General features: G+C 40.6%; 1 protein-coding gene and 1 long non-coding RNA gene across 3 annotated transcripts in view; both read left to right on the top strand.

Moving 5' to 3' along the window:
- The window catches only part of SLC8A1 (solute carrier family 8 member A1), a 317,880-nt gene that overhangs the window by 75,740 nt on the left and 216,343 nt on the right, over positions 1-25,797 (top strand). The window lies entirely within an intron of this gene.
- On the top strand, positions 12,049-24,170 carry LOC121100996. Its single transcript, XR_005832817.1, has 2 exons — positions 12,049-18,488; positions 19,688-24,170. It is a non-coding gene; the product is annotated as an uncharacterized LOC121100996 (long non-coding RNA).

Genomic DNA, 25,797 nt, shown 5'->3' with positions numbered 1-25,797 from the left:
TAATACCAACTCCAGTGTTTTACAATTTACCAAGCACTTTCACATCTGCACTTGGATTTAATGATGGCAACCATAGTATTAACAGTGTGTTTAATACCACATTACTCTCATCATCTCCACTTTACAAACAAAGAAACTGAAAGGCAGAGAAGTTAAGTAACTCGAGATACTGGGGAATTTAATTCCAAAGCTCGTAATTCTAACTACAGTGCAATTTTCACGTTTAACCCAGCTCACTAGTAGCTATCTGAAACCACACCCCCTCCACAGCTACAAGGACCACCCGCATTTTATTTCCGGTTTTAGGAGGCTTAAGACTCTGCCCCCTCCAAGTTTCAGAAAGGTTTGTTTTAAGGGAGCAATAACTAGAGGGGTCTCTTTTAGCAAAACTGTGTCACAAAATTGTGTCTCCTTTGGCAAAATCCCAGTGTTCAAGGATTTCTAAGTATGATACTAGTGGTCCCAACCCCACCCCTGGAATGATTCTAGTTTACTTCATTTCAGGGTCTTTACACAAAAACCTGAATTTAAAGTGTAGGGGTCAGCTTTGAATTAAGTGGAAGAAGATTTCTCATTTAAATTTTATTTTTTTTAAGATTTTATTTATTTATTTGGCAGAGAGAGAGAGAGAGAGAGACAGCCAGCGAGAGAGGGAACACAAGCAGGGGGAGTGGGAGAGGAAGAAGCAGGCTCCCAGCGGAGGAGCCTGATGTGGGGCTCGATCCCAGGACTCTGGGATCACGCCCTGAGCCGAAGGCAGACGCTTAACGAATGAGCCACCCAGGCACCCTTGAAGAAACTTTTAAAAATTGTATTTATTTATTTATTTTTACATAAGCTCTATGCCCAACGTGGGCCTTGAACTCCCAACCCGGAGACTGAGCATTGCATGTTCTACCGACTGAGCCAGCCAGGCGCCCCCACAACAACGTAGAAATTTAAAATGATGGGGCACCTGGGTGGCTCAGTCGTTAAGCATCTGACTTCGGCTCAGGGCGTGATCCCAGTGTTCTGGGATCGAGCCCCACATCGGGCTCCTCTGATGGGAGCCTGCTTCTTCCTCTCCCACTCCCCCACTCCCCCTGCTTGTGTTCCCTCTCTCGCTGGCTGTCTCTCTCTCTCTGTCAAATAAATAAATAAAATCTTAAAAAAAAAAAAATTTAAATGAGAAATCTTCTTCCACTTAATTCAAAGCTGACCCCTACACTTTAAATTCAGGTTTTTGTGTAAAGACCCTGAAATGAAGTAAACTAGAATCATTCCAGGGGTGGGGTTGGGACCACTAGTATCATACTTAGAAATCCTTGAACACTGGGATTTTGCCAAAGGAGACACAATTTTGTGACACAGTTTTGCTAAAAGAGACCCCTCTAGTTATTGCTCCCTTAAAACAAACCTTTCTGAAACTTGGAGGGGGCAGAGTCTTAAGCCTCCTAAAACCGGAAATAAAATGCGGGTGGTCCTTGTAGCTGTGGAGGGGGTGTGGTTTCAGATAGCTACTAGTGAGCTGGGTTAAACGTGAAAATTGCACTGTAGTTAGAATTACGAGCTTTGGAATTAAATTCCCCAGTATCTCGAGTTACTTAACTTCTCTGCCTTTCAGTTTCTTTGTTTGTAAAGTGGAGATGATGAGAGTAATGTGGTATTAAACACACTGTTAATACTATGGTTGCCATCATTAAATCCAAGTGCAGATGTGAAAGTGCTTGGTAAATTGTAAAACACTGGAGTTGGTATTAATTTCTTGAGATACTGACCCAAGAGTACAATAGAAGCTGTCTTTGTTCTCACTGTGATATGTTTATTATCTTAGTGTACTTTGTAAATTTAACTTATTTTGTAATGCATTATTAGAGATAAACACACTTTTTAGCAAGAAGCTCAAGTCATGGGACTCCTGGGTGGCTCAGTTGGTTGTGTCTGCCTTCGGCTCAGGTCCTGATCCCAGGGTCCTGGGTTCGAGTTCCGCATCGGGCTCCTTGCTCAGCGGGGAGCCTACTTCTGCCTCTGCCTGCCATCCCCCTGCTTGTGCCCTCTCTCTCTGACAAATAAATAAATAAAATCTTTAAAAAAATAAAAATAAATTAAAAAGAGAAGCTCAAGTCAGTCTGATAAGAATAAGATACCTAAGGGGCGCCTGGGTGGCACAGCGGTTAAGCGTCTGCCTTCGGCTCAGGGCGTGATCCCGGCGTTATGGGATCGAGCCCCACATCAGGCTCCTCCACTAGGAGCCTGCTTCTTCCTCTCCCACTCCCCCTGCTGTGTTCCCTCTCTCACTGGCTGTCTCTATCTCTGTCAAATAAATAAATAAAATCTTTAAAAAAAAAAAAGAATAAGATACCTAAGAAATAAAATTTCTACCAGGAGATTGTGTTAGACTCAAGAATAGGATGGGCTGTTAATTACACAGGATAAAGCAAAGTTGCTTTAAAAACACTAGACCAGTGAGGCCAACACACAAGTTTGAGGTAAAATGAAGGGGAAATGAGAAAAGAAGGCATTTGAAAGTTTTTTGATACAAGAGGTTGGGGGGAGTATACGCCAGAGGGAAGGCTGGAAATGTACATTGATTTCCTAGGTATATGGTGTCCTATCCTCTGTTTACCTTTTAGAAAAATGCCTGAGCGCTAAGAGCTCACCAACATATGGTAGGGTTCTAGAAGTTCTGGAAGGGTTATCACTCCTGCTCATACAGTGACTCAGTGATAAACACAGAGAAAAGAGGTCCTTCTCCTTAGTTTTAGTATGCATTATATCTGTTGATTCTGTCGCCCAGAATGTATACCAGCAATTATAGATGTGCAGCTGTTTGAATGCCTATTTGTCCATATGCCATGCTTTCTAAGACTAACAGCATCGCATAAGGTTTAGGGTTATCTCAGCTTTACATCTTTGTGGTCTTTATTTCATACATTTTTATCCTTAAATATCACAAAGATATCAAACCAAAGGGGAAATTTTGAATTATTTTTTCAATGTTTCGGACCAGTGTTTTCCTCCTTTCTGTTCCACCCCAGTAGCAGTAAGCACCGCCATTCCTTCTCATGATATTCATTTCTCCAAATTGGCTGCCAGGCTTCACTTACAGCTGCTTCCTCAAAATGGCCCTAGCCAATGGCTCAACAATTTAACCAGAAGGACATAGGTAAGATCCGCTAAAGAGAATCGAAGTGGGCTTGTCAGAATTTTGTTGCCTTTGTACTCCATGTTATTGGTGCGAGCACGTACTGAGATGGTTGACAGCCACACATAGAAGGACAGGCGCCTTGGGGCTGGCTAGTCCGTGACCCACTAAGCATGACATAGACAACCGAGATTTGGCCGGAGTACAGTAAAACATCCCAGGGCAATGGATGGCTGAAAAATAAGACAAACTCCTAAAATTAGCATTGCTAACACTATCCAATTTTTCTTAGAGTGGAGCTGTTCAAGCCGGTGCATGTTAACAATAAAGAGATTATGTGCTGGTGTTTCTGTTTCCAACTTAATGCTGTATGACCACAGCTAATGGCTGTCATATAGTTACATCCCTGAGCATCATGGAGGTTTGCAGACACGGAGGAAGCAAACCATCTTAGATGATGACAACACAAGGATTGCAAAAACAAGTAACAATAGAAAATGTTCCTCAATTTTCATGAAAGAGAAGGGAATTTTCTTAGAATTAGCAAATCCCACTTCTTCCCAATAAAATTCAAAGTCAGGATATTAATAGCTAGATTATATTAAAAGAATGATGATTGTTAATGATTAAAGTAATATTACTATGACTATATTAATGATCTAATAAATAATATTTAATTAGTGTTAAATAAATTATAGAAAGAATTTAGGATACACATAAAGAACTGAACTTTGATTTAAAACAAAACTATTCACCAAGTGAATAGTACGGATGGGGGAGACCCTTGACACCAGTTCCTATGAACAAGATATGGAGGGTTTTGTTGCCTTCAAACTTCATGTGAGACAATGGGATAAAGGGTCTGTGAACAAAACTAATGTAACCCTAGATGGCATTTTAACAGAAGCAATGCATCCAGAGCCCTTAGATGTCATTGTCTCCCTACCTACACTCTGTACTGGGTAGACCACAGCTCCCATATTCAATTGCATTGTGGACCTGCATGTTCAGATGTCATTGACAGTCTAGAGGTTATCTCGATGGGATGGTTACCGATTATGGCAGCATGACACAGGCTGGTAATACGTGCACACTTGTCTCACTGGGGAGTGGGTGGTTGGTATTCAACAGGATGAGGAAAAGACCAACTGCAGTCTAGTAAATTGTGTTTCCGTTGGAAGAAGTAATTTCCCAGCATTTATCAGAAATCAACAGAGTAGGGGCTGGATTAGCATGTTAAGAAGCCACCATTTGGTGGGAAATCAGTAAGGACAAAGGGGACACGTAGGTACCATGAACGCAGAGAGCAAAGAATAGGCCAGGGTTGGGTGTTAGAAGTTATAGGGTGATGGCGGAGAAGGTGAGCTGGGGCCAATGTCAGGAAATTCCGAGTTGGCCGGAAGACATAGGCCGAAGCAGATTCTGAACTAGAGACTCGACATTTGATGTGAGGAATTAAATGGAAGCAGGGACATGAGGAGGAGGAAAAAGGAGACCAGAAGTGGCAGCTCAAAGTCCAGCACAAGTGAGAGAGCTGGGACTACAGATCCTACATGGTTCCACCCACAAGAGTTGAGGTGAGCTTTTGCCACGTGGAAACTTGTCCTTGGGGACAGACACACTGTCAGGGGGTGCTGGGCTCTCTAGGGGGACTGACCTTAAACTCTACCAGTTTGTTTTTGTGAAAAATCCCTGTGAAATCACCCAGAACCAGAGCAAGTCCTCTCTTTTTTTGACAACCCCACCTTCAAACCTTAAAAATCAGATGCCGAAGGTTAAAGTCAGGTGAAATTTTAAGATGTTTAATTTTAATATTTGTAATCTAAAACTGAGAGATGAAATCCTTTTAGGAGGGTTTTAGATTGATTAAACTTGTTAATTACTGTCATTGGATTGCTGCCACACACTTTTTTAAAAATTCTTTGGCGAGGACAGAATATCCTTAAAATATAAACTGTATTTTTATCAACATTATCAAATGCCATTTATAAAAAAAAAAAAGCATAGAAATAATGCTATGGAGAGATCATAGCTTTGTATGAAACAGGAAGTAGTGAAAAGGATCCTGGAATTGGAGGTACAAAAAAAAAAAAAAAGACCTATTTTTGGTCTGAGTGTTCCTCCAAGCATCTAAATGACCTTGAGCAGTTACGTAATCCTCTTTAAGCCTGTTGCCTCATCTATAAAATGGAGATAATCACATCTGCAGAACAGTGTATTTGTGAGGATGAAAATAGAGTCTAAACATGATAATTAACATTTATTTCACACTTTATAATTTATAAAGCATTTCTGACATATATTATTCCATTTGATCTTCAGAATAGCCTTGTGAAGCAGTTTTCGTTATTGTCGGTGTTATATTCTTATTTTCCTGATGAAATAATTCTCCCACAGATCACACGCTGGCAAAACTGAGACTCATAGAATGTGCGCCCCGCAAACATTGCTTCTGTGACTCCCATGTGCTAGAACTATTTAAGAAACATTGGCAAATGTGGTATTGATAAAACTAAAAGCTTCACATTTATTGAGTGCTTACTATACGCGGCTCTAAGAACGTATGTGTATCAGAGCATTGAACAGGGCCCTCGTGGAGGCAGGTACTCTTAACTGTCCTCAATTCACAAACAGGGAATATAAAGATACAGAAGGTATATCCATTATCTGTTTTTAGGGAGCTTGCAATAGCTTGAAAAGAATGAAGACCGGGTTCTCTGGCTCTAAAATCTATTTTTTTTAAAGTATAGTAAAACATTTCTTACACTGTCAAGTACAATGCAAATGAGCGATGTATTTGTGTGTGTAAATGTAGGTATGGTCAGATTATTAGCTGAACAGGAAACCTGACTTGTGTCATTTGCATAAGAAGGACTATTCCTGAAGAGCTCCTCCAAAGGGGACTCAGTCTCCCTCCTGCAGGAATTCTTAAATAGTATGATTAAGTCCAAGAATAAACAAATACTATTTGGCTACATATGTCTGGGTGAAAAGTGAAATGGGCAGTTAATCATTTCTTTGTTGAGGGTGAATGCCGAAGATTTGGGTCATTGTAAACGCATAAGTCATTGATTTTATTTTCTGCAGGTTATTTACTGTGTGTGAATTTACAATGACACATCTCTGAAGCAAATCCACATTAAGCTAAGTATCAAAATATGATATATGACTATATGACTGATAGAAGGACCACCAGCTCGGGTGCTGGGAAGAAAGTCTTGTCCCATTTTCATCTTTTTGGTGCAGTCATATGTAAAATATGAGGGTAATTCTTTGCCCGCTGACCCTATGGTTTTCTGAAGTTCAAATAAGGGAAAGCATTTAAATACAGTCTAAAAATGGTGAAGTGCCATAAATAACTCATGGAGAGCATGGCCAGCGTGGACCAGTCCCAGGGTGGGGGCAGGCTTGAAAGAATACACGCCATGCAATAGAATAATAGCATAAAATAACTCAAGTCCCTTACTTGATTTCTTGATTAAAGAGACATGTGCTCTAGCCATAAACTTAAAATCTCCTTTTCTTATCCCATCTGTTATCTCCATAGACCCTCAAGCTGCTCCCTTTCTTCTCTCAATAAAAACAGTGAAAAGGGATAAAAATTGTGTCTGTTGCCTTTCCTCTTTCTTATCTCCTTATTCTTTTCTCCTAGTTTCCCCCATAAAAATAACCCCAAAAAAAGGCTGGCAAGTGGGGATCTTCTTGGAGGGCAAGGTTTTCTTTAACAGACAGAGGAAAAGAGGGTAGGTTGCATTAAAAAAATTTCTCCCTTGTGTATTTGTAAATGAATGGGGGGGCTAATAGTAAGAGCAGCGAGTACCTTTGTCATCTCCCAAACAAAGGTAATCTAAGTACCTGAGAATGGAAAAATAAATTGAAAATATTTGGTGGATTTACATGTGAATGGAACAAAATGATTGTTTAGAGACGGGACAAAAAAAGTCAATTGTATTAGATTGTGAACTTTTTAGATGGAAAGGTTCTAATTTTTTTAGTTCTACTTACCATACCCTCCAGCTTATTTTATTCATATTTTAAATGAATCATTAACGCCTATTACCCCCCCCAAAACCCCCCCAGGGCTCTTAGTAATTGGATAATTTCAATGAGTTGGAAATTTGATAAAGTTAAGACCTCATGGTTTTAGAACTATTTCGTCTAAAATATTTGTTTCTTTATGTTTCTATCACTTAATTCATCTATTGATCATTGAGAAAAATCCTATCAACTGATACATTTTAATTGTTTTTATCAATTGTTATTTCTTTTTTAAAAATCTGAACGGTATGCTATTATAAGAGCCAACAATTATCAAGCAGTTGTATTTTTATACCATCTTATAGAGAGAGAAATAAAATCTGCTCTTATAAAAACTGCCTTTAGTGCAGTGGGTGCAGAGGGAACCAGGTGAAAAAAATCCAGGGTATTTGTAATTAGTCATTTTCAAAACGACTTATATTGCGCTCACAAATTTTTTCTCCCCAGACTCACAGGCACACATGTAAACCCTACCCTTAAAAAATCTCCCTTGGAAGATGTCTTGCCCTACTGAGCAGGCAAGTAATGTGACTGTCCAGAATTAATCAACCATAAAGAAATGAATGTTACAACTCTAGGCCCAAACACAAAGCTACCATTCGCTGCACTAGGCACAGTCCAAATGACAACCAGTTATGCCTAACCTAAGCCAAGCCCGTGGATTACTGCTGGCCAAAGAGGTGTAAATCTAAAGGAAGCCTCTGGCTCTGATGGGCTTGTTTCCATGCATATTTTAAGAAATGTATTGTTCACGGTATAAATAAATAATTACTGAACCACTGACATGACAGTAAGCTGTGCTTTCTTTGAGTTACTGCTTCAGGATGCTTTGGGATTTAATGATAATAGCTTTTGGTTTTTAAGCCTTTACCACGTGTGAGCTGGTATATGTCAGGTTCTTTCTGGCGGATCATCTTGTCTTCACAAGGACCTTGCCAGTGAGCTCAGAGGGCTGTTGTGCAGCTTCTGTGCATTTTAAAGCACTTAGTTTAATGGTGGCACAAAATAAGTGTTTAAGTAAATAGACGTTCGCTATCGTCACGTAAATCATCCTTGTCATGTCAGTGCGTCTAAACGTTGAGCAGGAAAAGAGCAAGAAGACAGCTTTTACTCTCAGTTGGTTTTTTACCCTTTGGGCAATAAGCTGGAAGTTGGAAAAAGAAACTTTGTTGAATGTATGGCTCTCTCGTTGACTGGAAGTGGGGTTTTGGGCCTCTGAGTTTTAGTTACATGAAGAGGAATGATTATGACAGTCATCTAATCCTGACCTTCACCAGTGAAAATGATCTCATCCCTCCAGGTCCGGTGTACAGGTCGATACAGAAGACTAAGCCAGCTGTCCTGAATGAAAGCAGTACCTCCTAGGCTTGCAGGGCGGGATGGTTTGGGGTATTCGCGGGGGCCTGTTACTGTTACCCTAGTGACGACGGGGAGCAGAGTGAGAATGCAGTGAGTGGGGGCTAAGGTGGCTGCGTAAACTGCATTGCGTGGCGCGGTCTCAGAGAACAAAACATGTCCTTGAGTTCTATGTCGCTCTGGGTGTCTCTGAGAAATCCACAGAAATAAAAATTCAGTTTATAAGTATCTGATCCATTGAACCTAAATTCAAAACGCAAAGTAGTCTTGGCAATGTTTTGATAGATACCGAATGTTTGAATAACGCAATTATCATGTGAATCGAGGGAAGATTGTATTTGACTTGGTTTAGAATTTTGCCAAGAATTATTCACAATTTTGGAAAATCACATCACCCGGGCAACACCAGTTGTGGCATTTGAGTCACCAAGGCAACGCATCCATATCAGTCTGCAGTTATAGCTGTCACGTGCAAATGTGTGATTTTATCGACATAGTATATTGTTAATATTAAGTTATGAAGCATTGAAAATATTTTGGTTTTTGCTGTCCTATATATTAAAAAACAATTGGTGGCTCCATGATAAATTCTTTCTTTTCTTTTCTTTTCTTTTCTTTTCTTTTCTTTTCTTTTTTCTTTTCTTCTTTTTCTTCAATTTGCATTGGTAATTTGTCCTGGACATATTATTCTTATTTATATTAAGATTACTTACATTTTTCTATTTTCATATAGACAAAAATCTGTCTCATTACTTATCCTAACACTGGTTTTTGGTTTTGTTTTCTTTTTTCTCTTTTTTGGGACCCACTAAATATTATTCTTTTTCGTTTTTCAGTATCCTTTAGACAGAAGTGGCTTCTGTTCTTTCTCTTCATCCATACTACTCAGTATAGGAAGGTATAACCATCTGCTATCTAAGCGAAATTAGTGAATAATTGCATATTTCATTATAAATTATTATACAATATTTTTTATGAATTAATTTCTTTATGTTTCATTTATATTACAATCTAGGCATTATATGTACATATTTGTCTTTGATTAGGGATGTGGAGTAAGTTTAATTACCTAAGAATTTCGTTTCAGAATAATGAAGCAGGCGTTATAAAACATTTGTTTTAAAGGGAGTTGAATCTGGTAAGATTGATAGACACCATTCAAAGCCAAACTATGGAAATGCTGTGATTTAGAACCAATCCCTAAACATTCATTCATCATTATTTTTTCCTAGGGAACAATTTTCATGAGGTAATAATATGGAAACTGGTGCTGAATGTGATAAAAAGATTATCAAATTGGATTATAGTTCATATGGGGACAAAGCGTAATTTCCTTTTGGATCTCCAAGAACTGGCTGTGAGAAATTTGAAGGGGTTGCCATTTCTTCAAATAGAGCCATAGAAATACTGTGGTTCCTGCTGGTGTGGACCTGTTTTAATTTATAGACTGATGTGGTCTGGGAGACACACCTGGTCAGGGTAAATTTCCAGATGGAGAGGAGATAAGCCTGGAAAGGCAAGTGGGGAGACTGGGAAGAACTTAGAGAATGCTGTTCTATGGAGTTGTGACCTCAACTTAATGACATAGGGCTACACAACTTGTTAAAGCAGGAAGTGAAGGATGAGGCTTTTATTTTACAAAGATAGTCATGACATGATGGGGAAAGCATTTTGAAGCTGGAGCCAATTGGGAGAAAAGAAAACAGTTTTGCAAATTATTTAAATTTTAAACAGAGGTGTTAATGGGAGTGGAAATGTGGACAAGGATTTAAAAGATATCTGGAAAAGAAAGTTGATAAGACTTGGTGTCTGACAGGATATGGGCAGCTGGAAGAAGGAAGCAGGAGAAAGACCTGGAAGTAAATGTGATCCCGAAGTTTCCACCTTGAGTAAATGTCTTTCATCAAGGTAGAAAACTCCGGGTGGTAAGGAGGCCTGGGGGGCCCTGCTAGGTCAGTTTGGTGCTTGAGCCATTTAGCTTCAGATACCCATGGGACATCCAGAGAGAGGTGCAAACTACTCCCATATTAGTTGAAAGGTTGGTGATGGGGATTAAGGAGGGCACATATTGCATGGTGCACTGGGTGTTATACGCAAATAATGAATCATGGAACATAACATCAGAAACTAAGGATATACTGTATGGTGACTAATATAACATAATAAAAAATTATTATAAAATAAAAAAAAAGAAAGATTGGGATGATGATAGATAGTAGAGATGTTGTATAAAGCTTAAAAGTAACAGAAAGCCCATTACCTACCTTGTGAAGTTAATCCAAGTTTCCAAATCATTTGATCTTCTAAGAGAAAAGAACCTGAAGAAGCACAAATACCTAGTTGTTATAGAACTTTCTTTAAAATTCCCCACTTGAACAGGTTTGCCACGGTCATTGGTTTTGTCTACAATTATCATTTTACCTGGGGGCAATGTGAAGTGGGGCCATAGTCCCATCAGTCCTCATCATCCTCTCCTTCCAGTTCCAGAATATTCCATACCAGTGACCCTTGAAGAGCTAATGTAAGTTAATGCTGCATTAAATTTGACTGAAATAAAATTAAAAACAGCTGATATGATGTTTAGAAGAAAGAAGGAGTATTCAAAGAGGAAGTTATCGGTGTTTCAAAGAATCTTTTCCTAGGTGAATTATAAAAATAACTGTGTGGTAAAAATAATGTAGTGTCCCTCTTTGTTGTGTGTTACAAAATACAAAACAAAAAACCTCCCACCCCCAGCCCCATTGTATCAATTCCTGATCTTTTCTCTCCAAATGAAATATATCTGACTAAATATTCTTGAATGCTTCTTTTATTTCTTCATTGTAATAAATTTTCAAATAAATACTTTCAGTAACCCCTTTCCCTACTAACTCCTCTCTCTTCACCCCAATCCAGTTATTACCAGCCTTAGAATGTTGTCTGAATGTTAGCACACTTACAAAGGCCATCAGAGAACATTGTGGAGAACACATTTCCAGAACAGTATTTTCATTCTTCTAAAATTGTTGATTTACTGACAACATCTAATGCAACATGCAAAGGTAGTTGTATCATTAATTAACTGTGTACTGCGTGTCTGCAATATGTCAGGCATTGTGCTGGATGCTAGGGGTGTGGTAATTAAAATGAGAGATGCAGGATTGCCCTCCCAGAGTTATTAGCCTAGCAGAAGAGAAAATGAGACAAGCAATTATAAGATGGTATAATAAGTTCTCTGACAGAGCAGTGGTGGGAATCTTGGCAGAATTACTTCTCATGGTTGCTGGGTGGGCAGGGAGAGTCCTGGGAGAGTCCCCCCTATCTGTTCTGTAGGGTCACTTAGCACATAGGGCATTGGTCTACTTCCGTGACTCTACAGTGGCTGAAGAGGACGTCAAGGAGTAGGGAAGCGTCATGTTGCTGTCAGTCTATAGGCAGTGAGGCACTTAGATTAGACCACTTTATAATGAAGCCTTGATTGCACTTCAGACCATCTCGATGGGGCACCAGTGGGATCTCTTTATATCAAACTGCCAGATACTGAATATTATTCCAAAATTTTTACAGGATTAGTAGGGCTATTTTTTAAGAAAACAAAAACAAGATGTGATTCCTTTAGGAACTCTGCTAATGTGCATGGCAATTTTAAAGTCTCAAAAGAAGTGAAATGTTCACATTAGGTCCCTGTTTGGCCAATAGATTTTCCAAATCAAAGCCCTAAGCCCTCTTATCCATCACGGAATCAATCTGTAATTTGACACTTGAAGGAAATTGCACATGCAAAATGCCTGGATAGCTGGTCATAACCGTCTAGTTCGTTATCTGAGCTGCTAGCAAGCACTTAATGCCCAGTGTGCTTAGAGAGTATCTTAACTACTAAGCTCCATTAGTGAACAAGGGTCTCTTGAATTCACTTGTTAACACCCTACTGAGATGGTCTCTGCTGTTGGGAAATCTTCAGCTTGCTCAGGCTCTTGCTTTCACCTCTTTCCCCTGCTCTCTCTGATGCCATCAGAGACAATTGATAGCTTCCTGCCAGTGGACGTTTCAAGACCAGGATAAATGTGCTCTTTGCACTGAATGAGATGCACACAGATCCACATTGTACTCGTTTTGCTCTGATTCTCCAAGTGTCTGACTCACTATTTAGCTCTGAATGATTTCCTAGATTCACAAAGGGTGCGCCCTAATAAATCATCACAGCGTGTGGCCCCAGGAGAGGGTGCCGGACCAACGCCAGAGAGGCAGAGTTTGCCCTAATCCCGGGGAGATCTTTGTAAGAACGAGGGTCCCGTGGAGCGGAGGGCTCAGTCTCGTAGTGGCTAAGAGTGTGGTAGGGGCTCTTGAGTCGACGTCCTTGGGCTTAATGCCATGACAGCTGTGTGACTTCAGGCAAATGGCCAAAACCTCTTTGGGCCTCAGTTTCCCAGTTTATAACATGAGAAAAATAATAGTACGTACCCCACAGAGTTGGTAAGAATGAAGCATAAACAAGATACATCAAGTGAAATGATTAGAACAGTGTCTGGCACACAGTACGTTTTCAGGAAATGTTGACAATTTTTATTATTCAATGAAGTGTGGGATCGCCATCTGTCTGATAAAGAGCTCTTACATAAATACCTGTTAACCACATACAAATATATAAGCTAGCTCTGCTTCTACTGTTTTTAAATTTCAACTTTGATGCCCTGTGCCTAAGTGAAAATACAACAGAGCTGGAACTTGGTTCTATCCCTCATGACCTGTCTAGCCTTTATTCACTCGCTCTGCCTATGTTTGTTGAGAATTTATTCTATTCCAGGCGGTACGCTGGGCATCAGAGACACCGTGCGGAGCAAGATCAAAGTGTCCTCTGTCTGTATGGAGCTTCAGTCAACTCTTTAACCTCACAGAGCCTCATTTTCCGTATCTCTAAAACGGGATAATGAGATGACTTCACGAAGTTCGTAGGAGGATTGAATGAGTCCAGCATTGAAAGCTCCTGGCACGTATCATAGGGGCCCCTGAATAAATGTTACTTTCTTTTCCTTTTCCCTTGAAGCCCTTTAGGGGTCTCTAGTACATAGTTGACACCCATTATGTATCTGTTGATTTAAGACCAACTCTGGTTAAAAGATATCTAATGTTCCCACCAGAACGCTATTTCTTGATGTGACGTTAGAACCTGACTTCTGGTGAAGCCCACCTTCAAACAGAAGCAGCCACAGAGCTGATGCTGTAAAGTGCTTCTTCCACTTCACGCTCCCAGTGCCCGGAACTGGGACCTCTGGGATCGGACACGTGGTGTTGCATTTTGTCTTTCCATATATATCTGCGTATTCCCAGCTGGCCTTCTCCCCTATGCAGGTTCTTTTTTTTTTTTTTTTTTAAAGATTTTATTTATTTATTTGACAGAGATAGAGACAGCCAGCGAGAGAGGGAACACAAGCAGGGGGAGTGGGAGAGGAAGAAGCAGGCTCCCAGCGGAGGAGCCTGATGTGGGGCTCGATCCCAGAACGCCGGGATCACGCCCTGAGCCGAAGGCAGACGCTTAACCGCTGTGCCACCCCGGCGCCCCCTCTATGCAGGTTCTTGATAGCATATCCAATACACTACGATGTATTCCTCCTAAATATCTTTCCATTCCCTTTGTTCGTCATCTCTGTACTTCTTGACCCTACGCCGAGCTGTTTGGAAGCTTCTGGCCTGTCTGGTGCAGTACATGGCTGCTTTTCCGTATCCCCTCTGGCTGCCTTTTGATCTGTTCTCTATCCAGAAGCTGGAATAATCCTATCAGCCCTCTGCCCAAAGCTTTCCAGTGCCCCCCGTTGTGCTCCGGATAAAAACACTTGTCCAGAATGAAAGGACTCTGCGTACATAACTAACAGTGTCCAATAACAATATAGTGTGAGCCATGTATGTACCTTTAACTTGTCTAGTAATTACATTAAGAAAGTAAAAAAATTCAGATGAAATTAATTTTCATACTGTCCTTTAACCCATTGTATTTGACATGTTATCGTTTCAACGTGTAACCGATATACACAAGTACTGATATATTTTACATTTTTTATGGTACATTTTCAAAATCCAGTGTGAATTTGACATTCACAGCCTGTTTCATTTCGAACAGCTACATTTGTGCTGAACGCTCCCTCCCCACCTAGAGCTTCACTTTCTCTTCTTTCCTGACCTTTCCTGACCTTCCAGCCACATTGACCTTCTCTCAGTCCCCCCTTACCACTGCTCTCTGTCTTGTTGAGGCTTTAGCCCATGCTGTTTCACCCACACTCATCTCCACCCCTTCACCCAGTACTCTTTCATTTACCTCTTAGGTACAAAGTGTCTCCCTTAGTGAAGCCTGCCCCAGTGTCCCTGTCTTTGTTGGTTCACTTTTCAAGTTTGGAGAAGCAGGTCCCTCCATCAGAGCACACACTCTAATTTGTTATTATGAATTCATTAGAGTGGTGGTTTTATCAGCATCTGGATCCCTAAGACATGAAAACCCCATGAGAGTAGGGGCCTTGTCTGTTTTTTTCTCACCCTGTATTTCTATTGCATCTAGAACAGTGCTTTGGTCATTGTAGAGCTTGTTGAATGAATGAATGAATGCATGCATGAATGAATGAACCAAATGCTTGTTGCATGAATTAACTTTTTGGATCCTCAGTTCTGTCCCACAAAGTAAACAGAATAAGTAGGAGGAGATAAGGGCTGGGTCTCGAACTTAGAATTTTCATACTCCAAATCCCCTTTTCTTTCCTTGATGCTGCAATGAAGAAGAAAACCCAAACTTGAGAACTTTCTGGTATAGGCATTGCCTTTGCTCTTCCCCCCGTACCCCAGCTCCCAGTTCTGTAGCTATCAGGATGTCTATGAACATGTGCTTTATGTGGACTACGGGTATTTCTGCAACCACACTTTTTAGGACATATTTAAACATAGGCACCATGTGGAAGGCTTTTTTTTTTTTTTTTAATCCTCTGCCTGGATTTTAATTTTAAAAAGTATATGCATTTGAGGAATGATGTAAAACCTGCAGCTAGTTGTTGAATGTCGCTTGAATGAATAATGAATGAAGGGGGGATGGGGCAGGGAGTGGATGGATGGATGCATCCCTCACCCTTCCTCCTGTTTCCCCATCATAACTGGAGGCGGGCTAGGTCACCACCAATACACAACACCCCACCCCCCAGTGTCTTTTTTTTTTTTTTTTTTTTTTTTTTTTTTTTTTTTTTGCTTTTGTTGCATATAATTTTTGGCATTCAGTGAGCAAAACTAATTTTGTGATGGATTCACAAACACATCAGGATAAAATATCTGGCCATAGAGAGGAACCGCGCAACTCAAAACCAAAGATTTGTCTTCCTAACAGCTGAAGTCTCCCTAAAGTCAGGCACTAGAGGAGAGAGGGAGCAGGGGAGCAAGAAGCCATCAGCTGGACTTCCCTTAAGAAGAATGATAGGCACCAAAGGAAGGCCGCAGAAGCCACGGGACCTGAATCTATTTGAGTAGCATTCAGTGATGTAGCTGGCATTTTCGATGACGGTTAGTAATGTGAGGAGGTGGCTTCCGCACTGAGCACAGAAATATTGCTGTTTTCATCCTTTCTTTAAATACATTTAAGTATCTTTTAGAATGTCATTTCAAGGGTATGTGATTATCATAAAAAAATACACTCTCCAGGTGATTTGTTCGGATGAAGCAGGCATGCTGTTTTAACCGCCTCCTACCCCAGGGTCTGTTGGTGAAAGGCCTCCTTGCAGGCCTCTGCAGGTGTCGGTGATCCCGGCCGGCCGACGGGCTGGTGTGGGGTAATTAGGCTCTGAAGACGCGTGTAGCATCCTTGTTTGCAATAGGGCGAGGTGGTGGGTGACGAGAAGCAGAGAAGACATGACATGTACCTTTTGTCCTTTTTTTTTTTTTTTTTAATAATTGGGGCTTACGGAGATATAAGGCTTGTGTTTCTGTAATTAAACTAGAAATGCGACTGCCATTGTCACACACTGGTTTCTCCCCGTGTAAACAGGAGGAAGAGACGATGGCCCCCGAAAAAGCAGGCAGATTCACATGGGGGGACGTGTCCTAGGTCTCTCTCAGTGGTGTTTTAGTCTGGCCTCACCTTTGGGTCCTTCTCTGTCCAGGACCCATGACTGAACTTGAGACCAACATCAAATAATTTTAACATTACGTGAATTCTCTATGAAAGGTAAATTGGAACATTTCATAATTCAAAAATGTTCATGTATTTAAGAGGCATTTGTACAATTTGTACTTAAGAAGTTTTAAATATGTTACTAGGTTTTTTAAGTAACTTAGAAAAGCTGGACTAGATTTTATGTGATCTTTGGGAAGGAGAATTGTTTTCTTATACCTTGATCAATTAATGAGCCATAAATCTGGGTACTTCCTATGGGGCAGTCACTGCCGTAGACGCTGAGGTGATGGAGATTGAGGGGGGAGGCAGGCATACAGTAGTATAAGTGTGATGTTGTCTTTGTAGAAGGAGCTGTTTGGGAATGTGTATATGCGGCGGGGTGGGAGGAGGTAACATATAATCCAGACTGAGATGAGGTGAAGCTCAGTCGGCTTCCTGGAGGAGGAGGCATCTGAGCTGCATCTGTAGGGAGAGTGGCAGAGCATTGAGAAAAAACAGTGTGTGCACCACCACGAACGGCTTTGCACCTCTAGCCCTCAGCAGAGTGCCTGGCATCTGTAAGCTTAATACGGTTTATGACAGAAGGAATGAAGGGGCCACGCAGAGCATTAGGCTTTTCCAACAGATCCCACTTCAGGCCTTTCTAGAACCTGATTATATCATAATAATTGGGTGACACTGACAGATTAGAATCTCTGTTGTAATAAGATGACATCAAGCACCAGGAGAGCGAATTCCAAAGACACAGAATGACTGGAACCACCTGTGGGTTTGTTTTGACATTTACCTGGTGAGCTGGATCAGAGGACAGGTGTACTTTCTATGCGTGCACCGCAGGTGACTGGCTTGGTGACCCGGTCTTAGGGTGAACTGCTCCCTAGACGAGGAAGTCCATGAAAATCAGCAAGAAGAGGGCAGGCTCTCCGGCTGAGAAGAATGGTGATGTCACGTTCTCCGCGATGTCGTGGGAGGGAAGAGCCTCACTATTTCTTCGGCTGTTTCTTAAGGCCTTCTAGAGGTGCGGACCCACTCCCTCTAGACGGTACCCTCGAGATGGACCAAGGGAGCCACTGGCTGAGTGACCGAAAGGCTCGGCCATTAGGATGCCTTGTGCAGCACGTTGCACCTTGTAGGTTGAAGGCGGTGAGAACTGAAGGTGACCTTGTAGGAGTGCCCTGCTCTAGACATGAGTGACCTGAGCCCTGAGAGTCTAAGACACACAGTGTGTTTTCACAAGTCCAACTCCCCCGGATCGCCTAGTTAGATGCTTTTCGCCCGATACCACCACTTTCCCGCATTACCACAAACACTAGATCCTTGTTTTTTGTTTGTTCATTGTTTTGTTGTTTGTTGTTTGTTTTTCTGGGACAAGGAATCTACAGCCAGATTCTGCTGGGAGACACAGATGACTTTAAGGCTTCTTCCTATTAAAGGCTTTGAGAGATCTTGCAATAAAAGAGCTTGCTTATCTTTATTCAGTCCAACACTTCCCATATGTATTTGCCAGCAAAACACTTATTTTTTCAAGAATTACTTATTAATAGTTAATAGAAGTTTTATTATGGATAACACTGTGTAAGAGGCATTTCTCTATGCCATGCTACCTGGTTACTCCTAAAGCTTTCCAGGGATTTCTGGAGGCAATCTGAAGGGGAGAGGGCGCCATCGGAGCCCTCCATGTTCCCCATGTTTGTCAAAAATAAACTACAATATGAAACTAAGATGATAATATATGTCGATTATATCTCAGTTTTAAAAAAAGCAGAAGCAACAAGAGGAATAAATAACAAGCAAATAAACAAAACTTAACGAGGTGTGTCTGGAAATGGAATGCCGTAAACCACATTGAAGGTCAGATGTGAGAAGATTTTCTTGATATTTCCTCCCTCCCTCCCTCCCTCCCTCCCTCTCTCTTCTTTTCTTCTTTCTCTTTTCCCTCTTTCCTTCCTTTCTTCCTTCCTTCCTCTTTCCCTCTCTCTCTCTCTCTCTCTCTAAGATTTGCACAAGTTTCAGAAGTACAAATGCTACAGGTTAGAAAAAGGAGAAGGCACATCGTCCAGGTGAGGTTCCCAAACAGCAGGGCATATAAATGACAGAACCAGCAGTCCGTCCTTACTGTGGTCTTCAGAGTTGCCTTCACACGCTTCATTCAGCTTCTGCCAAACCGGGAACTAATGACTGATTATGAGAAGTATGAAGGCTTTTAAGTCCCTTTGCTCCTTTGACACATATGTCAATCCATTCTCACTGAATTCCCAGAACGCGTGTAAGCACCTTTGGCCTTACAGCCCGCAGATGGGTGGGCTACCCAGGGGTATGACTCGAAGATAAAGAAACAGTGCTTTGGATAGAAAAATGCCTGCTGTCAAATATGGAAATCTCAGGGAGAATACAAATGGCCCATAAGCATGTGATAATCTCACTCATAATAATGTATATTCAAACCGCACTGAGAAACTATTTCTCATTCATAAGACTCACAGAAAGTCAGCTGTTTGACATCACGCTCGGTTGCAGAGCTGGGTGAAAACAAGCACTTTTGTACATCTCTAGGATGCAAAGTGGTATAACCCTTATGGAGGACGATCTGGAAATAATTAACAGAATTAGAGATGCGTTTGTCCTTTGACCTGGCAACCTCATTTCTGGGACTCTGTCCTATAAAAACATCTGCACAAGAATGAAATGACTTATGTATAATGTTTTTCAATTGGGTGTTGTTTTTAACTGTTTGACCACTTACTGTGTATCGGGTCAGTAAAATGATATGCTTGTTAAATGTCTAATTTCCTTTCCCTTCTCTGAGTCAGAGGGTCTGGGGCCATGAGCAAGTAGCTCCTATGATGATCCCTTCCTCCCTTTCAAGGGGCTTTACTTGTCCTGAAGGGGCACAGCGCGCAGGGTCACAACTATAGTTAAGGTAGTGTCCTTTACCATCATCAGGGACTGACTCAGGAAATGAAAATGGGACAAAAGCTTCCAAAGGGCAGAGTAGGAGGGGGCCTGGGCAGAAGACGTAGAAAGGTGTGTGGACAGCATTAAGGGAGAAGGGTGGGTTTTACGATGCCCAAAGTCTACTACAGTTGGGGATGCTTCTCGCAGTTCGCAGCTCCGGAAAGAGAATGTTTTGTACTCATTATATTAGACTGTGGGACTCCATGTGTTAGTGACGTTATAGTGGGGACATGAGAGAAGGGAGGTTTGGGTGGAAATTGTTTAATAATGGTTTAGGGCCATTTTCCTTAACAAAAAATCAGCAGCCCTTGGAGAGCCTGAGAAGAACAGGGAGGAGCACAGATGAAGCCAGGTGTTCATGGTGGAGTGACCAGGAGAAGGATGGGGCTACAAGGAAGGGCTCTAGGAGGAGGACTGCTTTCTTTGCTTTATCTTTTTTTTTTTTTTTTTTTAACTGTCAGAAGGTGGCCTCCAAGGAGACTCAGAGACCTAGCCATAGGACAGCCAGCATCTGTTTGAGAAAGAGAGGATTTGAGCAGGCAGAAGAAGGTTTCCTGAAAAAATAAATTCTCACCAAAAAAGCTTTTTTTTTTTACCTAGCTCTGAAAGAGATTAAATAACTTCACAAATAACTTCACAATTGATGATAGAAAGTGGTAGATGAATCAGGAGTAAGTCAGAAGTTGAACACAAAAGCATGGCTATGAAATCACCCCTTTCGGAAGTCAAAGATAAGGACATTAAAAATAAGGTGGGGTGTGAACTTTTTGTAAATGAGCCTTACACCCTGCCAGCTTTCAACACCCTCCCTGGTTTCTCGTAGATACACCAGATAAACCACAAAGACTTGGAAGACTCTTATGTATATAGACGTGACTGGAGAGCAGGGCCTAGCCCACCTGGATCCAACAGGCAAACATCAGTGCCTATTTTTAATGATTTAGCACCCTGGTATTAATTTAAAGCAATACTCCCCTTCTTAAGTCAGTCAAGTTGTATGAAAAAAATGGATTTTTTTTTCTGACTACAGTGTGCCCCTATCGGTAAGGTCACTTAAGTCATTCTTTGCCCATAGCCAAAATTGCATCCAGATTTTTAGAGACCAAAGTTGTGTGTTACAGTCTTCATAATGTCTAGGAAATGAGATTCCACTCCCATTTGTGATAATGAATTCTGATGACTCATAGGCTTCTTTGAATTCCCAAAGATTATGGAAAAAGAACTTACCAGCTTTTGGGTAACGAGGAGAGATGTCCATTCCCCAATGGAAGGAACAACATGGGAACACATATGGTAGCTATTTGAGATATTCTTTGGAATCTAATCCTCCACAATAAATGTAATGGATTATTCTTAGCTTTGGAAAATATTATTTCAGAGATAATAATCTTAATTTTCCGGGCTAAGTTTAGCTCCAGCTACTTTAATTCCCTAATTGAGTCTGTTCTTAAATTGAATTGTTCACAGGATACATTGGCTCCAAACCCTAACACAACTGCAAGTTTCTTCTCTGAATTCCTGTGAATAAATTAAAAAAAAAAAAAGCAAACTAAGTACATAAAAACCACTTATCTAATTTATTTCTGAAGGAATAACTTGTCACAGGTGCTAGGTATAATTATTAGGCAGATTGATAGAAGCAATGTCCATTTAAAAAAACTTTTCCATTTTCCTTGTATTAGTTTTTTGCTTCTTTTGGATAAGAGTTGAATTCTTTATAAATACACGTGTGTGTATTTTGCATCGTCCGAGAGAGATCTCCGAAAACCCCTTAATTTGTATTTGTTGTTCACTGCCTTCGGATCATAGGGGATCATTCGGATAATCTGTACAACCTCTGATACTCAGGCGAGCTAACCCATTCACTGTAACGCGTGGAGTTCTTCACTGTCTCCATCAAATCTCCCCGCCCTGCCTTTCTTCAATTTAATGAGAAAAGAGCAGATTGTAGCATATGTAGAGAGTTGCTGGGGAGTGTTTGGTCCGTCCTGGGTGGAAACGGGTCTAAAATATAGATTTTCTGGCTCTTTGATGAATGCAGAAGGCAGTAGGCCGATGTCCTCAGATCTAACGCGTTGCTGAGAACAGACACTAGAATGAAGGTTCGGTCACTGCGGCATCTCAGAACGCAGCCAGGAAGCCACGCGGAAGGGGCTGTGTCGTGCTAGAGCCTCTGTGGCTGGTGCGTCCTTTCCTCCTTTAGGGCTTCCCATTGCAAACACTCTTCAGATCAGTGTGGGCGAAACCCGTATCCTCAGTTTGCATGTCTACTCCGTGCAGAAATACAATTCAGACTCCGTCTCTGCCTTCTAAAGTGGGTAAGACGTGGCCCCTGACATAAATAACGAACATACAAATATTATAAAATGTTATACAAAGTACAGTGGGAGGTTTCCTTCTCAGAGAAAATCCAGTGATGGTGCTTTACCGGAGATTGTCTAAATTTTCTTGGCGTGTTCAGTATTGCTCGGAAGATGATTTAACCTTGTACGTTACAGGCAACGGCGTAAGGACGTGGCTGTGGGGTTGACGGAGGTCTGCATTTGCTTTCAGCTCTGTGACGTAATAGCCCTGGGCCCTGGGACAGGTCACATCCCTCTCGAAATCTCAATTTCATCAACTATAAAATGGCAACGGTAATAATATCTTCTTTACGGGAGCATTTTGAGGATTAGAGATCGTTTATTTAAAGTGCCTACCAGAGAGTCTGGCTCATTACAGGCATTCAGAAAATGGTAGCTTATACTCGTTATCCAAAGATTAGTTCTTGTGCCTTTATAATTTATAACATCTTTTAATTCTGTACAAGAGCTATAAGAAGCTTAAAATAATAATATACACATAAAACGAATGCCAAATTACTGACCTTTTTCTTTCAGTAGATCCGTAAGTGTTGGAGCAAATACAGCTTATGTTTTAAAACCTTGGATTACATTTTAAGAATTCAAATTACTTGTAAATGTGAACGTGCCTTTTTAGACCACACACACACACACACACACACACACACACACAGGACATATGGACTGTGAGCCATTGTTTTATTTTTTTTTATCTTTGTTATTAGTGATGTGGTTGATGTAGGAGTGAAAATACATGAGCTTTAGAAGGAGAGAAATCTTGGTTTAAATTTCAGGTTACACACATATCTCCGTTGGCTTTCACATTTGATAATTCTAGGCCTATCTGCAAATATATAAAATGGGGATAATAAATTGTTGTGCTCTTAGGAATAAAGAAGGTGCTCTATGAAAGCACCTGGTAGTCTGCCTTCTAGAAGATACTTAGTAACTTTTACTTCACTAAGTGTTTATAACAGTGAGGGAGGTGCAAAATTCTCTTTACTAACAACTCCCTTAATGGGATAAAAAGGCATAAAAAAAGACAAGATTTTCTAACTGTGTATTATTTCCTTTCAATATCCTCTCCTTGTAACTGGTGAATGTTCCCTTGTCTGTAACATGAAGTGTGTGTTCTTCTCTCGGATTTCATTGCTGACTAGTTTTTCCTTTTAAACAAGGCTTCTGCGCGTGACTAAAATCAAAAGACACCATAGGCAACAAATCAATGCATTTATGTAATTATGTCTTCTATTTAGTGGGGACTAAATAAAGATCTCTCTTCTGGCCAATAAAGTTCGACCTCTTTTTCAGGGGTCATAAGTTAATGCAATGCACAATATTTTGAAAGTATTTAGTTTCCTTTATTTAGAAACTGTTAGTACAGAGTTTCATTAAAGCTAGTAGATGTTATACACAGCTAAGAGAAAATCTTAATGTCACTGAAGGAAAATTATGTTTTCTTACTGAAGGTTCCCCAGAGCTCTGTGATGTGGGTGTTATACTCATTTACAGATAAGGAGACTAAGGGTCAGAGACGTTAGATAAGTAACTTCTTTGATGTCACATATACAGCAACAGGTGAAGCTAGACTTTGAACTCATGTTGTCTGGCTCAGAACCATGGGTTCTCCCCATTGTTCCATGCTGACTTCTTTGATAGTACGTGTAAAGGGCCTGTGGTGGGAGAAATCGTGGCATAGGAGATTCTCAAAAAGATTCTGCCTTTCCTGTGCTTAAATTTATAGGTTCAAGCATGAGATGTGGCTTTCTTTACTCCAAGAAGTGTTGAGGTAACACTGGTTTACTATTTATTGCAACCTCAACACCCAGTCACATCATTTTTAAATGATCTTATTCCAGCCTGAGAAAAATAACAACACTCAAGTTTCCATTGAAGGACTGAGATACTATGTCTCTCCTTACTATTGATTTACTGCATGTTTCTTATATGCTTTATACTGTGCTGAGGTTTCACATGTACTGTATCCATTTAATGCTCTAACCACTCTAGGATGTGTCTACTATACACCTAAAGATTGGGAAATAGGTATCTCAAATTTAACCGATCTGAAGCAACTCTTGATTTACACTCCTTTCCTTACGTACACCTGCTCCTCTGTCTGGCTTCCTGATTTCACCAAACATGATTACCATTTATCTAGTTCTTCCAAGCAGAAACCTGGCAGTCATCCCTGATTCCTTTCATCAGTAAACGGGTTAGCAAGTCCGACAAAAAAAAAAAAAAAAAAAAAAAAAAAAAAAAGTCCTACCTATCCATCTCTCATCTTCTCCACAGCTTGTCCAAGACACCACCATCTCTCTCCAGTCTTCCCAATTCTTTTCTTCCCATGATCCACTCCCTCCTGTTAGCTCTACAGTGAATTCTTATACAGTAACTGGAATGATCCTTTAAAGTCTAAGCCAGACCCTAGCATTCTCCTGCTTAAAAACCTTCAATGTGTTTCTATCACACTTAACAACAACAACAAAAAAAACCAGTCATGGGACAGATACTACATGCTACCACATATATGAGGAATCCAAAGTAGTTAGACTCATAGAAGCAGAGAGTAGAATGTGGTTGCTGGAGAGTGGAGGGAGGGGGAATAAAAGAGGTATTAGTAAAAGCATACTAAGTTTCAATTCTGCAACACGAATCAAGTCCTGGATATCTACTGTGCAGCATGGTGCCTACAGTTAACAACGTGGATTGTCTGCTTAAAGATTTGCTAAGACGGTAGATCTCATGTTAAGTGTTCTTATCACACACACACACACACACACACACACACACACACACACAAATCCCTGTGATCTAGCTCTACTCTCTTCCTCCCTTATGCCTCTAGGCTACACTGGCCTTCTTGTGCCAACCATTCCATACTCATTTCTGCCCCAGGACCTTTGCATTTACTATTCTCTTCCCCCAGATAGCATGATGTCTCTCATTTTATTTGGCTCTCTGCTCAAATATCAGAGGCTTTTACTACCCATTATGTTTAAGATGACACCTTTACATTCACCCATTTTCTGTCCCCACTACCCTGCTTTATTTTTATTTATTGTATCGATATTATTTTATAAATGTTATTATTTGACTGTTTTTTTAATCTTTCTCTGGAATATTTGTTTTATGAGATTAGAGCATTATTCTTGTTCACTGTATATGCACTCTATATGTAACAGTTTTGGGTACATAATAGGCCCTCAAAGCACCATTGTTGAATGAATGAATCAATCAATGAATGAGTCCTACAGAGGGTAAGTTAGTTGCCACATTTCAAACAGCCAGTAAGTAGCAGAGAAGGCAGAATGTGAACCCAGGCACAAAAAACTACCCAAAGTCTATCTAAAATGCTATCTATTACCTTGATGTGAAAGGTGTTCTTGGCGCGTGCTATACCTTGATGGGTATACAAAAGGAGATGTGGGAAATAAAAAATGAAACACGTGTTTTTCTACCTTTTAACCTGTCTGAATGAGGGCTGATTCCCCAGGAGAGTAAAAGCCAGTCTGAAACTTGGTAGAGCACACATACTGGCTGAAAATATGTTCAGAGTATTGCTCAATTTAAAATTACTCCAAACTTGAAAGATCATTGAGCTCCAAGATTTTTTTTTTTTTTTTTTTTTTTTTTTTTTTTGTCCTTCCCTTAGTTTATTCTCTGTAAATTTTGGTGCCTTTAGACAGGATGCAGACAAAACAACTTAGCCATACAGGTCATTCTTCTCTGTTTGGCGCTCGGACTTTTTTCCCTCTCGGCCTTCCTGTGTGCTGCATTCCATTTTTGGGGCTGCACTTGAAAGGCCAGACTTGGAAATCCTGTCATAGCATGAGTTCTGGTGGAAGAGAATAAAACATTGA

Source organism: Ursus maritimus, unplaced genomic scaffold (assembly GCF_017311325.1).
Source record: "Ursus maritimus isolate PB19 unplaced genomic scaffold, ASM1731132v1 scaffold_6, whole genome shotgun sequence".
Classification (NCBI taxonomy): domain Eukaryota; kingdom Metazoa; phylum Chordata; class Mammalia; order Carnivora; family Ursidae; genus Ursus; species Ursus maritimus.
The sequence above is the reverse complement of the archived record's forward strand: the minus strand, read 5'-3'. Positions and strand labels throughout refer to the sequence as shown.